This window comes from Sminthopsis crassicaudata, chromosome 6, assembly GCF_048593235.1.
Source record: "Sminthopsis crassicaudata isolate SCR6 chromosome 6, ASM4859323v1, whole genome shotgun sequence".
Lineage (NCBI taxonomy): Eukaryota > Metazoa > Chordata > Mammalia > Dasyuromorphia > Dasyuridae > Sminthopsis > Sminthopsis crassicaudata.
This window is the reverse complement of record NC_133622.1, coordinates 166,963,145-166,978,490: the sequence shown is the minus strand read 5'-3', so window position 1 is coordinate 166,978,490 and position 15,346 is coordinate 166,963,145. Positions and strand designations below refer to the sequence as shown.

Sequence of the window (15,346 nt, the reverse complement as noted above, 5' to 3'; positions counted from 1 at the left end):
TATACTAGTAGAAATGAACCTCTAAATCCAAAATTCAATGACCTTTCTCAAGATCCAGGTTATTTCTCAAGAGGTGACTTTATCTGACAAGAATAACTCTCATTTTAGAACTTCCTTAAGATCATCAGGGTGGAGTAACTAGGTGGGGCAGTAGATGGAGCACTAGCTTTGGAATCTGGAGAACCCCGAATTCAGATTTGTTCTCAGAGATTTATTAGCTGTATTATTGTAGACAAGTCACTTATTCCCATTGTATCAAAAAAAGGAACTAAAAATAAACAAAAAAAGAGGACTACTGGGAAGCATGGTTGACATTAAATTAGTTGACTTGGTGAGACAGAGAGCCGTGTCTAGAGCTGGGAAAAAGCTGAGTTCAGATATGGCAACTGACACTTACCTGTTGTATGACTCTGGGCACCTTATATAATCTTTATTTTGGCCTACTTTCCTTATCTGTTAAAATGGGGATCATAATGGGACCTGCTTTCCAGGATTGTTGTAAAAATCAAATGAGAAAATAATTATAGCACAGTGCATGACACATAGTGGACCCTAATTATTATTATGAATTATTATTCCATTCTTCATAATTACCTTCATTTATGATTATTATGATTTATTAGGTATTTCTGAATATTTGGACCCCTACTCTATACCAATCAGTATTAATCAATTTGATAGAATCATATCAAAGTTCTGTATAGAAGGCCCAGAGCTGTGAACAGATTTTAAGTTTACTTAAGTTTAGGAAGTTAATTAAAAGTTCTTTACCCTTGTTTTTCCTTGTCATGGTGACTAAGCCCAATGTGGCAGAGGTGATAGCTATATGAAAAGTCCCCTAAAATATTTTTGTTTTTTCAGATTAATCTCTTGTCTAATAGGAGTAGGTGACCATCTTATGACCATTTAGGTCACTGATTGTGAGTTTGTACCATTTCCTCCTGCCTAAACTAAGGAGAAGCCTGTCCATCTTGTATGGAGATATTCCTTATTTTACTCAACTTGTGAACCTGCTGAACATAATATTTTGCTTATTTAATTTATGCTTCATATGTCAATCAGTGGAATTATTCTGTATTTGATATAGCTGTTCCAGAATGACTGAACAGCTAGCCCCGTAAAAATAGGGCTTGGGAAGGAGGAGACAACTCAGATTGTGAGGAAGATCTGAGGTCCACTTCATTGGAGGGAACCATGGAGCTTTTAATAAAGTGCCATTGACTCAGGCACCTGCATCTGTCTCTTTTATTGTAGGTAGGCTAATTGTGAATTCCATGCCCTTCCACATTATGGGGACCTCGGAGATATGAAAAATTCTCATAAAATTTTTTGACCCTCATTTTTTACCAGAGAAGTTTGATTTTTTTTCTTTTTCTTTTATAGGGCATTTACAGTATATTATTGCAAATAAGTATTTGGTCATGGACTATATCATTTAATATTATACATATATTTTATGTATTTCTGGATTTCTAAATGTTTTCTCTGTCATTTGCTGGCCTTCATATATTTCCTGCAGCTTCTTCAAGCTTCTCAAAAATTTCTCATTTAATCTCTTATGTCAATCCATGATATGGTGAAACTTGATGTGGAAGGGATAACTATATTATTCTATCCTTTATGATTAACTCCCCTATAATTCTATTAGGTTGGTTGAATACCTTCTTCACAATTCCCGAAGGAGTAAAGAGTATAAGCCTTTTTAATCCTTTCTTTTTATTGGTCCCAAAAGTCTAATGAAAGTCTAAAATGAAAAGTTTTTTTTCCCCTTTCAGTTATTTGCCCTTCATAGTCTGTTTCAGGGTGTGGAGATTTCAAGCCCTTTACAAACTATAAATAAATGCAAACCACTCAAATCTTGAAAGGAGTAAAACTTTAACCATTATCTAGATTAATTACCCTGCCTAACCTGTCAATTCATCAAATGAGTCTCTCCCAAGAGTGAGAGGTACTGAGCCTGAGTCACACCCAGCCCAGAATAAGAGTGTTTCAAGTTTACTTTGCAAAAGCAAAATCATCTCATTTTATCCTGCTAATGATTTGGTGATGTTAGTATGAGTAAATGAGTAAATAAAAATGAGTAAAATAGTTTGCCCAGAGACATAGAATTGGGTCTAACACAGGTAGAGATGGTATTTGACCTCTGAGGGTCCTGATGCCAAAAACAGCCCGTTTTCTACTACAACAGAATGACTCTGAGAATTGCTGTTGCCAAATGGCTCAGTCTCCTTGTGGCCAGCCTCATGGAATCTCTCCAAATTTAGTTGGGCCAGGCTTCCCATCTTCCTGTGGCTAGGGGCTGATTGCTGACTCTGTACTAATTTCAGGCCCAGAACTCTATGACCTAGCTACCATCTCTGTCTCTGTCTCTCTCACTGTCTCTCACTCTATTTTTCTATACACATACACATTCACACAAATGCCACACTCATAAATGCTTGTTTCCTTCCCTCTCCCTTTTATAGCATCATTAAGGCAACTTTACTGGAATTTTCTACTTTGACCCAGAGATATTGTTGAGTAATTTCAGTCATGTCCAATTCTACGTGACCCATTTGGTGTTTTCTTGGCAGAGATATTAAAGTGGTTTGCTATTTCTTTCTCAGCTCTTTTTACTTATGAGAAAATTAAGGCACTTGCCCAGGATCACCTAGCTAGTAAGTATCTGAGGCCAGTTTTGAACTCAGGAAGATGAGTTTTCCTGATTATAAGCCCTGTCACTTCTGTCCACTGTGCCATCTTACTGTCTTGACCCAGAGGAAAAATGCTACACTTGTAGTACTTCAGTGTGAAATAGGACTCTGCCATTTTTAGTTTGTGTGACCTTGGGCAAGAAACTTAATCTGTATTTATCTCAATTTCCTAATCTGTAAAATAAGGGGATAGAACTAAACAGACTTTGGACTCCCCTCTAGTTCTAGACCTATGGAAATACTTTGACAGCTGAATGCCAGCTATTGTTTTTTTTAATAATAGTTTTTATTTACCAGATACATGCATGGGTAATTTTATAGCATTGACAATTGCCAAATCTTTTGTTCTAATCCCCCCCTCCCCAGATGGCAGGTTGACCAATACATGTTCAATATATTAAAGTATAAATTAAATACCATACATGTATACATGTCCAAACAGTTGTTTTGCTGTCCAAAAAGAATCAGACTTTGAAATAGTGTACTCAACCTGCTGACATAATATTTTGCTTATTTTAGCTTATGCGTCATATGTTGATCAGTGGAATTATTCTGTATTTGGTATAGTTGTTCCAGAATGACTGAACAGCTAGACTTGTAAAAATAGTAATAAATAGTAATAAAAATTAGCCTGTGAAGGAAATCTAAAATGCAGGTGGACAAAATTAGAGGGATTGGAAGTTCTATGCAGTGGTTCATAGTCATCTCCTAGAGTTCTTTTGCCGGGTGTAGCTGGTTCAGTTCATTACTGCACTATTGGAACTGATTTGGTTCATCTCATTGTTGAAGAGGGCCACGTCCATCAGAATTGATCATCATATAGTATTGTTGTTGAAGTATACAATGATCTCCTGGACCTGCTCATTTCGCTCAGCATCAGTTCCTGTTAGTCTCTCCAGGTTTTTCTGAAATCATCTTGTTGGTCATTTCTTACAGAACAATAATATTCCATAATATTCACATACCACAATTTATTCAGCCATTTTCCAATTGATGGGCATCCACGTAGTTTCCAGTTTTTGGACACTACAAAGAGGGCTGCCACAAACATTTCCCTTTCCCTTCTTTAAGATCTCTTTGGGATGTAAGCCGGCCAGGTATTGTTTTAAAGAGTTGCATTTATTTTAAAGTATCCTTTAATCTGGACTTTGACCAATTTAAATTGACTTTCCTCAATTTAGGATCCTTTTTATTGAACTGTCATCCAGAAAAATGGTGCTGTGTATAGTTTATGCTTTTCCAAGAGTCCTCATACACCTACATTGCAATGATTACTACTCTGCACACATTTGCTTTGAAGAGAATCTTCCTTATTATGAGAACATTGAAACTTTCAGCATCTAGACTGTTCTTTATTAAAGAGAATACATTTTCAAAAAAACCTTTGTTGCTAAGAAAACTTCTAGGAACCAGTGACCCTAACTTAGGTCCTTTTGTGTGTGGTAGAGCCATCTGGCATCCCAAATTCTTCACCAGCCTGGGTGTGTAATTGTTAATGCGAATGTGTCAATAAAGAAATATATTCACAGTCTTCAGAAAAGTTTGTTCTTCCTCCTGTTATTGGCCTGAAACGTTTTGTCAGGAATGTTTGTTTTCACTGGGAAAACAAAAAATCCAGATTTCTATGAGAGCTGCCATTTTTTCCTCCTCTCCATGATTGAAATCTTAACTTCAAGGGAAACAGTAAGAGGAAATTGCACACTGAATGTTGAAGTAAGAGGAAATTGCATACTGAATGTTGACCTGAAGTGGGAAGTTAAGTATAGTGGAGAGAACACTGACTAGCTATTGGATTGAGAAGAGCTAGGTTCAAATTCTACATCTATCACTTCCTATCACTTGGGCAAATCAACTTTTTTTTTTTTTTTTCTCTCTGGATCTCAATTTCCTCATCAGTAAAAGGAGAGATTTAGATTTGATGGATTTGACACAACACAATATGAACTTAGAAGAAGTTTTCTTAGGAGCCTGAGGGTGGAGCTTTAACAAGCTAAAGAATTTAAGGAAAAAGAAAGCCAAATGGTTCTCTTGTTAACAGGGCCAGCTCCTCCAGGATTAAACCCAGTTTGGACTGTGTATTTGGATCCAAGTAGACAGGCCCCTTAGTGGAAGGTAATAGAAGAGAAAAATAGTTTGTTCTTTAAGGCTAATTGCAAAGTGAGGAAACTGGAGCCAATGAAGTCTAATGTTTCAGCTCTAAATCTATAATTTGAGATTCCTGGAGATGCTTTGTGCCCATCAAAATAAGAGTCACAATTAGAGAGAACCTGAGAGATTTGAATCAATATAATAGTTCTGAATTCTAAAAGGGCTAATGTGAGTTCACTTGAGAAATACAAACACATTTATAAAAAGAAAATCCATTTAACCAGCTCTGGACACACAGAAGGAAACATCAAGAAAATAGAAAAGTTGACAAACCTTAGTGATTTCCTTGCCCTCTTTCTCAGGCGATCATCAGTAAGGAGCAGCAATTAAAATCCAAGGTCAGTAGTTAGAGGAGGAATTACATTGTCCAATTGTCCAATTGAGCAACCTCACTATATTGATTAGAAAAGAATAAACTTTGTGGAAATCTTTAGTGTTAAAAAAAAAACCCTGAAGAGTTTGGATTTTAAGCAGTGTGTTTTGGACAATGAGTAAGGCAGGCCTTGCTATTTCAACATCTGTTAGAGAAAGAACAAATGAAAAGGAAATGCAGCTGGGAGGTGGCCAATAGTGAGCAAAGGCACAGAATGTTCAGATTTAAGTCATGGGGGCTCAGACAAGGTTGGCAGAAAATTGCAGGGATTATTGACCGGACTGGCTATTGTATATGTAGGGGGAAAGAAAGAATTGCTTCTTCTAATGGATTCCTTTTTTTTTTTTTTTTTTTTTTTTTCTTTTTTGGAAGTAATTAAGAGTAAGTGATAGTGTCTAGGGCTTCATAGGAAAGAGTGAACTCTGAGCATGGTTATGTTGATTTTATGGGCCAGAAGTGAAATGAATATAAAGACTTTACAGAAGGCAAAGAATGGGAGGCGGTGCAGAAAAATTAACACTAGTGATGCTGGGATTAGAGCAATCACTAATTTATTAAGCTTACAGGTTTAGGGGTCATGCGGCTCGTGGTGCCCTCAGTGTTCCACAGGGGATCATAGGAGGGGTCTGGGTATTTAGGGGGCTTATATCCAAGTGAGTACTTATTTGGGGTTCTAGTTATTGTGGAAAATATATGGCTTCAGCAGAAAGCCCATCAATCAGGTCACAAAGAAGAACAAAAAACAGATCTTAAGAAACAAAGTATGGGGATGTGGTTTTGGAAAGAGATGTTTGGGAAAGAGACCATATGGAAAAAGATATTATGTGCTGGTTTTACACTAAGTCTTGTAGACCTTGTGAAAGGATTGTCTTAGGGCACTCATGGGTCAGTTTTGTTCAGGAGTAATAACTTGGCTTCCATGTTAGCACACTTGATCATAATAGGCCAGTAGAATTTAACCACCACAAAATATATAATTTTGTGTAATTTGCTATTGTCAGGGGTTAACTCTAGCTGAATTTGGTCAATTTGAATTTAATACTGAAAGAAAAACTAATTATAAACCTAAATTCATGTGACTCTTACACATTATGAATTTCTTTTCATGTAGTTCATAATGAAAAAATATGGACATCTCTAAACTCAGGCAACACCCTTATTTTTTATGTACCGGAGGAAATAAAAACCAAAAGAAGTGAATTCACTTGGCTGAGATCACACCTTAAGTTCATGGCAGAGTTAGGGTTAAAGAACAGGTCTCAACTCCTGGTGCACCACTTCTCCAAATGATACTTGGTAGAAAAAGCAGGAATGATGGTCTGCAAAGAACTCCCCTCTTTGTGCTGAAATGGAGCTTACTTCTGAACCCAAGTTCATCTTGATTCCAAGTAGTAGCAGGACCTTGTAGTTTATGGAGTAAGCACATGTATAAACATGTGTAATTAAAGGAACATCTTGTGCTTTCTGTCCTATTCTAACAGCTATTTCTTTGTTGCAGTTTATTGTCTTCATATAATATATCATTGGTATCCTGTTTGTGCAAATGTTTAATTTGCTGCAACTAATTATCTAAACAATATGCCATTTAAAACATTTTAGAGCAGATTTTTTTTGCATATTTTTATGTCTTGCTAGTGTAGCCACAGTAGAGTAAGCAATTTTTTCACCTTGTTTTTCTGTAGAAAAGAAACTCTATGGTAAAATCTGAGGGAATTATATTCAGATAATATCTGTTTTTATATCTCTCCTTTGCTGAGTGGTTAGGTTGCATAGTAGTGGTGCACTGGACTCATCCTCACAAGTTCAAATTTAGCTTTGGGCATTTTCTACCTATATGACCCTGGGCAAGTTGCTGTTTGCCCCAGTTTCCTTATTAGTAAAATGAACTGGAGAAGGAAGTGGCAAATCATCCTAGCATCTTTGCCAAGAAAATCCCAAAATGGGGTCACAAAGAGGGAGACATGACTAACAGCTGTGAACAAAAACAAACTCTCCTTTGCTTTTAGTTAAAAATCTATTGACTAACAATGATATCTCTGAGTTTTTCTTTCAGGTCCCACAATATTGTCATTAGTGCAGTAGATAGAGTGCTGGAGTACTCTGAGTTCAAATCTGGCTTTAGATACTAGCTGTGCGACTCTGGGCAAGTCACTTAACTCTGTTTACCTCAAATTCCTCATCTGTAAAATGAGCTGGAGAAGGAAATGGCAAATCTTTCCACTGCTTTTTGTTAAGAAAACTTCAAATGTGATCACAAAGGATCAAATTGATTGAATGCCTGAAGAGCAACTCTGCCATGACTTGAAGATTATTGTACTTGAGAAGGTGTAGGATTAATCTAGGTTCAGAATTCACATTCAACAATTATAGTCTTAAAGAGACAGGGTACAAATTTATTACTGCTCAGAACCTTGAGTTAAACAAAATATAAGAAAAAGAGGAAATAACAAAAATAATATGCAATTAAGAGTGATAACAAGACAATATAAGACAATATATAGAACAATACGTATATTGTTCTATATATTGACAATATAAGAAACAAATAGATAACAGATAATATACATCATAACAAGGAAATGCCAATATCTGAATTCTAACAGCTGGGAGAACCTGGGTCACAGCTATCCAGAATCTTGAGTGGGAGACAGTGTCAGGCAAGTGGTAGCAAACCTCCTAAATGAGTTTTCAAAGTCCCTTTCCACTAAGGGGTTTTTATCGGCTGAGAACAAAGAAGGCATTGTTAAAAAAATTCTCATTTAATATGTGGCCCTTGAGAGGAGTAATCCCCTCAGGTAAAGGATTTTTCTGTGGCAAGAAACTCACTGAAGAGAATGTTTGTTCATTTCTTTAGAAAGATTGTTTACTCCAAGAGTTGGCCAGGTTTCCCGGGTAAACACAGGCCTTTCATAAAAAATGTTCATTAATTAAGGCACCAGGCAGATGGCCAATCTTCCTATTGCTTCCTGAGATCTATTAGATAACTGGGAATATGTTCCAAAGCTCTCAGCAAACAAATTTACACAAAGGCCTGCCCAAGACTTAGTGGGATTCCTCACTAGGATCCCTTACACAAGGCCCCATGACATTCTAGCAGTATCTTTTATTTTTATACTGCTGTCCTTATGGTCTGCTTCAACAATGTGTCAAGTTTTAGAAGGCCACAACTTTTCATACCTTGAGTTTTTCTTTTTCAGACTACCAGGAAGCTGTATAAATAGTTTGAGACAACTCCCTGGATCAATTAATTCTTGAGGAAAGTTTCATTGCTTTTTAGGGAAAATGTTGTCTACCCTGCACAGAGTAATAATGCTCTTACCACAGTGATATATATTTCAAAAAAATCAAATGACTTAAAATTCTATTGTTCCACTTGGGGTGAAAGCTAGGTAAATCTTAGACCATGAATTCTAGGCTAATTTTGGTGCTGGATGACGGAATCATGGGAACTAGGGGGAGGATCCTGTTCCTGTTTCATTCCCCCCCTCCAAAATATTAATTCCTCTTTGAAAATTGGATCCATCTTTTCATTTCTCCTTCTTTTCCTTCTTTATTTAGTCATTTTTCCTTCTACTATGTTCCTTATTTCTTTCCCCTTTCACTATGTTTCATCAAAGGAAAAAAAATAAGTGGTTTTGAGGTTCTTATAGCAAGCTTTCACCCTATAGGTCATTAAATTTTTAAAAAAACTTAACCCTGAAATGGTCTTTTTACTTGATAAAAACTCCTTAAATCTGTTATCCTGATTTAGTATTTAAACTTTTCAGAGACAAAAATTATAGTTTAGATTGGCTGCCATTTTGGACCCTGACAAAGAAGTCAGAACAATAAAGTCTTTCATCAGGGATCTGGAGGCCTTTTGACTTGGTGTCTTAACTACTTCCATGCCTTATAAAATTCACTGAGCAAAATTGATGTTACTGAATCCTAGATCTACAAACAGAAGCAAGGGGAGCCATGGCAACCTGATTACATCAATCTTATGGGCACGGAGCAGGGTCTGTACACTTAAGCTTCCCTATGAATTTAGCAATTTTGAAGAACTCCTTCTTGTCTTGCTTCCCTAGAATCTGGGCTGTGTAGCCTTGGAAGAATGGCGGGGCTTGGAATGAATGACTTTCCAGCAGGATAAACCAAAGGCAACAGCAGATCTGTATTCTGTCTAAGACCCAAGATAAAGAGTCCTCTGCTTTTGATAGTGGTTTTTACATCTTATTATTAATTATTCCCTTCCCTGGGTCAGTTTCCTTGCAAAGCCATGAGATAAAGAAGATGTAGGAATAACTAGGAAGATATTTGGGAAATTCTTAATATAACTGTAGAGTAAATCTGAATCCCAGTGTTAAAAGATATGTGCATATGGGAAAGAGCCATGATGGTTATATTTGGAAATTTTTTTAACATGTCACTAAAAATGCATGAAACTGATTTTTCCATTAAAAGCACAGTAGAACAGAGCTGAAGAAGAAAGGAGAAGTTACCTACATGTGAATTATAATAATTTTATTCAGAAGTAAATTAATATAAGCAAATGTCTGGAACAAGGAGACAAAAACAATCTAAAAACATCATAAAGCAATTATTTATTTGCCAAGTAGTCAAATGGAATACATTTTAGAATGTAGACCAGTTTGTAAAATATTAATAGAGAATTATGGTGGAAGTCTATGAACTAGGAATAATATGTCAACAAATGGAAACAATGGAATGTGAAATTCACAAAAAGAAAGCGTGGCAAGAGACCTACTACCCGAGCAAAGTTCTTCTTAGGCCATTTAAAGATCAAAACAGAAAGGTTCCAAAAAGAAGAAAAATGTAAAAGCTTTACAAAGATTTTTTATAAAAAAATCTTCTTAATCATTGAGGAAAGTAAAGATATCATACTTGGACACATCAAAATCTTTAGAAATGGCATTAAAGAGAATTATATATATATATACACATGATAAAAGTATAAGGGTAGATAATGGAATACAGAGACTTCTATTTCATCAGAAAGAAACTTTTATCTTTTTGTTGTTGACTTGTATCTTTATGGCTTATCTTGTGTGAGCCATGTTAGTTTTAAGGAGCCTAGACAAACATGGGAAAAGATTTTTTTTCTAGTGTTAGTGAGTCTTCCTGCTACCTGGACATCTCAAGTGGGTTTTCAGCAATTCCAGAGCCAGTTAAGGTGATGATGAAGAAAGATATTGAGGAAAGAGTCATCAATGTTGGTGAATCAAAAAAATAACAAAAATGTGGAAAAAGCCTTTAATATCATTATCACCCTTTGGAGGATATATATTAGAGGATCACTTCCCTGTGTCCCCTACTTCAAAATAAAGGCAGATAGATTCTGATTATTTACTGACTTTCAATTGACTGCTGAGCTGGAGCTCTATGGCTATACCAACCAGGCAATTCCTGCCTTTCCTGCCTGTTTTTCTTGCTGGCTTGGAAGTATGACTCTCATAGCTCCAAAGGGTCAGATGGGGAAACTCATATCCCTCCATCTGGTGCTTAGCCACGAAGTCATGGCTTCCTAGGCAAGCCTGTTTTCTTTCCTTTGGCACAGGCCCCTATGAGATATCTAAAAGTAGTCTCCCCTGCAAAGTAACACTACTAGAGCTGATGAAGTAGTAACAATTAACAACAATAGAGGCAGATTTCCCAAGAGTCACCCAAAGAGGGAGAAAAAATCCAGAAAGGAGTCCATTTGGTGACAACAGGGGCTTTATTTGGAGTGAAATATATGTAGAGGCATTTGTAAATGTCTCAAGAATGCCTAAATGTTAATCCCTTAATTGATTTTATTCATTCTATGATTATTTCTTAGCAAATAAAATTGCCTATTCTAGAACTATTTTTTTGTACTTTGCTCACCTTTATTTTTTTGCTGAGGCAATTGGGGTTAAGTGACTTGCCCAGGGTCACACAGCCAGGAAGTGTTAAGTGTCTGAGACTAGATTTGAACTCAGGTCCTCCTGACTTCAGGGCCGGTGCTCTATCTACTGTGCCATCTAGCTGCCCCTGCCCACCTTTTTTAATGACCATTTTTCTTGGTTGGAGAGGGTCTCTTAGACTAGAGACTAATGTAGAATTATTCCTCAAGAAGCTTTAGTGGAGGTGGAATTAGAGCTTTGGAAACCTGGTTCCCTTCTGGAGGAGATAGGCAACTCCAGAATAGTGAACATAGGGTAAACATAGAAAGTGCATATAAGAGAGGGAACGACCAACACCACCAGCCAACATGGTCCCAACCTGTGGCTATGGCCATAGCGGTACCTGGCTGAGCAATGCTCTAGAAATAGAAAAAGAATCTTCAAGAAAAAAATACTATTTCATATGATTCTTGTTTGTGAGGATGCTCTACTCTCACAGGCAAGTTTTTTTTTTTTTAACATAGAAATAGATCATATAGGCCACGTATTGTGCCCTGAATCAGACAGAGTTACCTGGATGAATTGAGAAATGAGATTTATAGGCTTCCTATTTGTTTCTGTTATATTCCCTAGCCTTCTATTGATCCATAAGTGGGGGCCACTGCCTATCTTCTGCACTAATGGGCCTTTGCCCTAGCAATTTTTGCATCATCATGTTGTCCATAGAAAAAAAATCTTTTCCATTTTCTAGTCCCCAGGACCTTCTCCAGGACAAGCAATCTCCTGAGTGGGCTCACACACCTTTACTTGCTCCTGCTTACTATGAAGTAGGCCTTTTTGGTTCCCAGAGGAGAGAAAATTTCAATTCTTCAGGGGGCTGATCTTAAAGGAAGACTTTAAAATGTATAATCTTGTGTTTCCCTCCACAGACTTCTTTTCAAACACTGTCTAGACCCATTCCTATTATTTTACACTCACTCTTTTCTAGTGATTATGAACCTCATTCCTCATCCTTAATTCTATAAATCTATACAACTTGATTCTACTCCTGCAAAATCTTATTCCAGATCTGCCTGCCCTTTCTCCTGGCTCTTTGGAGTAGTTATTTCATAATTAATTCCCTTTCAATTTAAACTTTTTTTCATTCTCATTCTTTCTACACTCTAGTAGTTCTCCTTCAGACGTGACTCCGTCCTGACAGCACCACTTCATTTACCACCTTTTCCAGTACTGGCTACATTTTCTCTCATTCTCCTCTTCAGGCCCCAATTTGTTCATTGTAGTAATAGTCAGAGTGTTTTTTTTCCCCATTGACACTTCAAGACCATCTGTTGACCAGCCTCGTTAAATAATCTCTCCTCCTCTGAGGTCAATCCAAATCCCATTACCCATAGAGCCTCAAAATATTCTTCTTTCTGAAGGATTGCAGTACCTGGATCATAATCTTTCTCTATTCCACATCTCTTGACCAACATTCATACTGATATCCTTTCAAATACCTTAACCTACCAGTTTCTATATCCAATCAATTACCATGACTTACTCCTATGAGAAAAGCATGCACTTTCTTACAAAGATATCTTGTTAATCACAAGCCCATGTCCATGTTTATGAATTGAAAATTCCTTTATCTGATCCCAATATTTTATCATTACTTATCATTACCTTTTTTTCTATGTACTCTGACATACTTGAAATGGGGAAGAAACTGAGGTTCAGGAAATGAAAAGTCGCTTGTGAGAGAAGAATTTTTGGATTGGAAGCCTGTTCAGGATGCATGGAATCCAACTCTCGTGCTTGACACTTTAGGAAAAAGGCTCAGGCAAGGAAAGACATTGAGGCTCCCAATGTCAGGACTAGAAGAAGCAATATAAGCAGTGACATTTGACACACTTACTTAACACTGAAGAAAACTGATACTGAAGAAGGGAATGGTATTTAGAATATGAAGGTGTTATGATTGGAAGCAATATCAAAGTATTTGGAATTCAACACCCTTAATTAGAATTCTAATCTTCACTGAGGTATTAGATAGGGAAAGTCAATGAAAATTCCAGAGTAACAGGACTGGTAGTTCTGGGAGTTGCTGTTGTTTGAATTGAGGGAAACTGAGGTTCAGGAAGGGAAAAACTATTGAGCATCCCAGAGTGTACTTAGTCAAATTGCTCATCTGACAGAGTAGGAAACTGAGGCTCAAGTGGAAGTCCTGCTACAATATCTTTTAGTCTCTAGTTGTTGGATTAAAGAGTGATTATCTATTTCTTTTTTTTAATCTTTATACATACATATATATTATTAAAGCTTTTTATTTATAAAACATATGCATGAATAAATTTTCAACATTGACCCTTGCAAAACTTTCTGTTCCAAATTTTCTCCTCCTCCCCCCCACTTCCTCCCCAGATGGCAAGTAGTCCAATACATGTTAAATATGTTAAAATATATGCTAAATCCAATATATGTAAATATAGTTATACAGTGATCTTGCTGCACAAGAAAAATCAGATCAAAAAGAAAAATACTGAGAAAGAAAACAAAATGCAAGCAAACAACAACAGAAAGAGTGAAAATGCTATGTTGTGATCCACGCTCAGTTCCTACAGCTCTCTGGGTGTACATGGCTCTCTTCATGACTGAACAGTTGGAACTGGTTTGAATCATCTCATTGTAGAAGAGAGCCACGTCCATCAGAATTAGTCCTTGTATAATCTTCTTGTTGCTGTGTACAATGATCTCCTGGTTCTGTTCATTACATTTAACATCAGTTCATTCAAGTCTCTCCAGACCTCTCTGAAATCAGTGGATATATATTTCAACAATGGTTGTTCACTGTAAGTGTTTGACCTGTTTAGTCATTGTCACTTTCCAATTGTCCTTAGGGCTTTGAGGAAGCTATGGCTATAGGTTTATTCAAAGAGGGAAGAAAGATAATCTTCTGCATTGTTAAAAACTTTGAATGTTTTTTATTGGCAGCAACTTTGAATTATTTTAATTGAATGTTTTTTTATTGTTTGTTAGACCCATCAAGACAACATCAGAGAGACTTAACTGTCTGCCCCTCTACCTCTTTCAAGTCTTTTTTTTTTTTTTTCTTCACAAAAGTGATTGTGAAGACCCTTTGTTGGATAGTAAGATTTCATTTGATGTTCCTCACACGGAAATGTGTAAATGGTATAACTCAAGAAACTGTCATTGTATGAGTTACAAATTATCTACCTCTGATTACAATGGATACCTTCTATAAATGTTGTCTATTCCTATTAGAATGTGATATTGTTGTGAGTAGACTTTTCTTTTTCTATTTGTATTCCTGCTTTCTAGTTTTGTACTTGGTATATAGCAAGTGCTTTATAAATTTTTTATTCCATTTCTCCCTCCAAGTTAAAAACTTAAGGTAATTTTGATTGATTATCTCCCTTCAAACTCCTTCCCCATGAGTTCCATGAACCTGAAGAAATAATGGCTTGTCTTGATTTTACTGTTTTTTTTTTTATTAATATGAGATTTCCCTTTATAGGAATTCTTTAGTGTGCATAACCAGTCATTAGGTCAATAAACACTTATTAAGCACCTACAGTATGCCAGACACTATGATACAAAGATACAAAGAGATACAAAGGAAGATAAAAGACAGTCCCTGACTTCAAGGAGCTTACAATCTATCAACAAAGCTAAGTTTCCCTTAGAAGTTAGTCTTTCTAGATGCTGTTCTTTTATGGGAACATATGGATAGGATAACAAAGCATTTGTTTGGGAGATAGACTGGAAGTCACTGTATCTGATTTGCCTTGGCAGCCCTTTCCTGATTCAGTCAGATCCATGTGGCTACATACTTTCCCTGTCCCTACTGGTGTGCCTATGCAGTATAAAACCAGTTCAAAGTAGGGGAGGAAGAGGAAGCCATTTCATGTGGTATGCAATATTTTGGGACAGTCAATTAGTGAATCTGCTTCATTTTATTTATCTACTTTTTTTATTTGCTTATCTATTTACTTGCTTACTTACTTTGTTTATTTATTTATTAATTAATTACAAGAGTTTTCCCCCTCATTTGGAGGGGATAATGGGGACAGCAAGATGGATTAGGGAAAAAATAGATGTCCTAATTAAAAAAATTTTTCATTAAATTAAAAAAAAGAAAACTATTTGTCAGGAGTTGGAGAGGAGCTGGATTTCTTAGAAATTGCTCCACTTTTGGCTTTGTTCTCTTACGCAATTATTCTTATTTGTACCATCAAAATAGTTGCTTTTATCTTGTAGGTTGAGGG

General features: G+C 36.4%; 1 protein-coding gene across 1 annotated transcript in view; it reads right to left on the bottom strand.

The window, feature by feature from the left end:
* LOC141546912 (sulfotransferase 1B1-like) overlaps window positions 1–5,327 on the bottom strand; it is a 30,641-nt gene extending 25,314 nt beyond the window's left edge. Inside the window, exon 1 of the mRNA XM_074275079.1 lies at window positions 5,115–5,327. The gene's annotated coding sequence lies outside the window, so the exon portion shown is untranslated. The remainder of the gene's footprint in view (window positions 1–5,114) is intronic.
* Window positions 5,328–15,346: the final 10,019 nt, after the last annotated feature.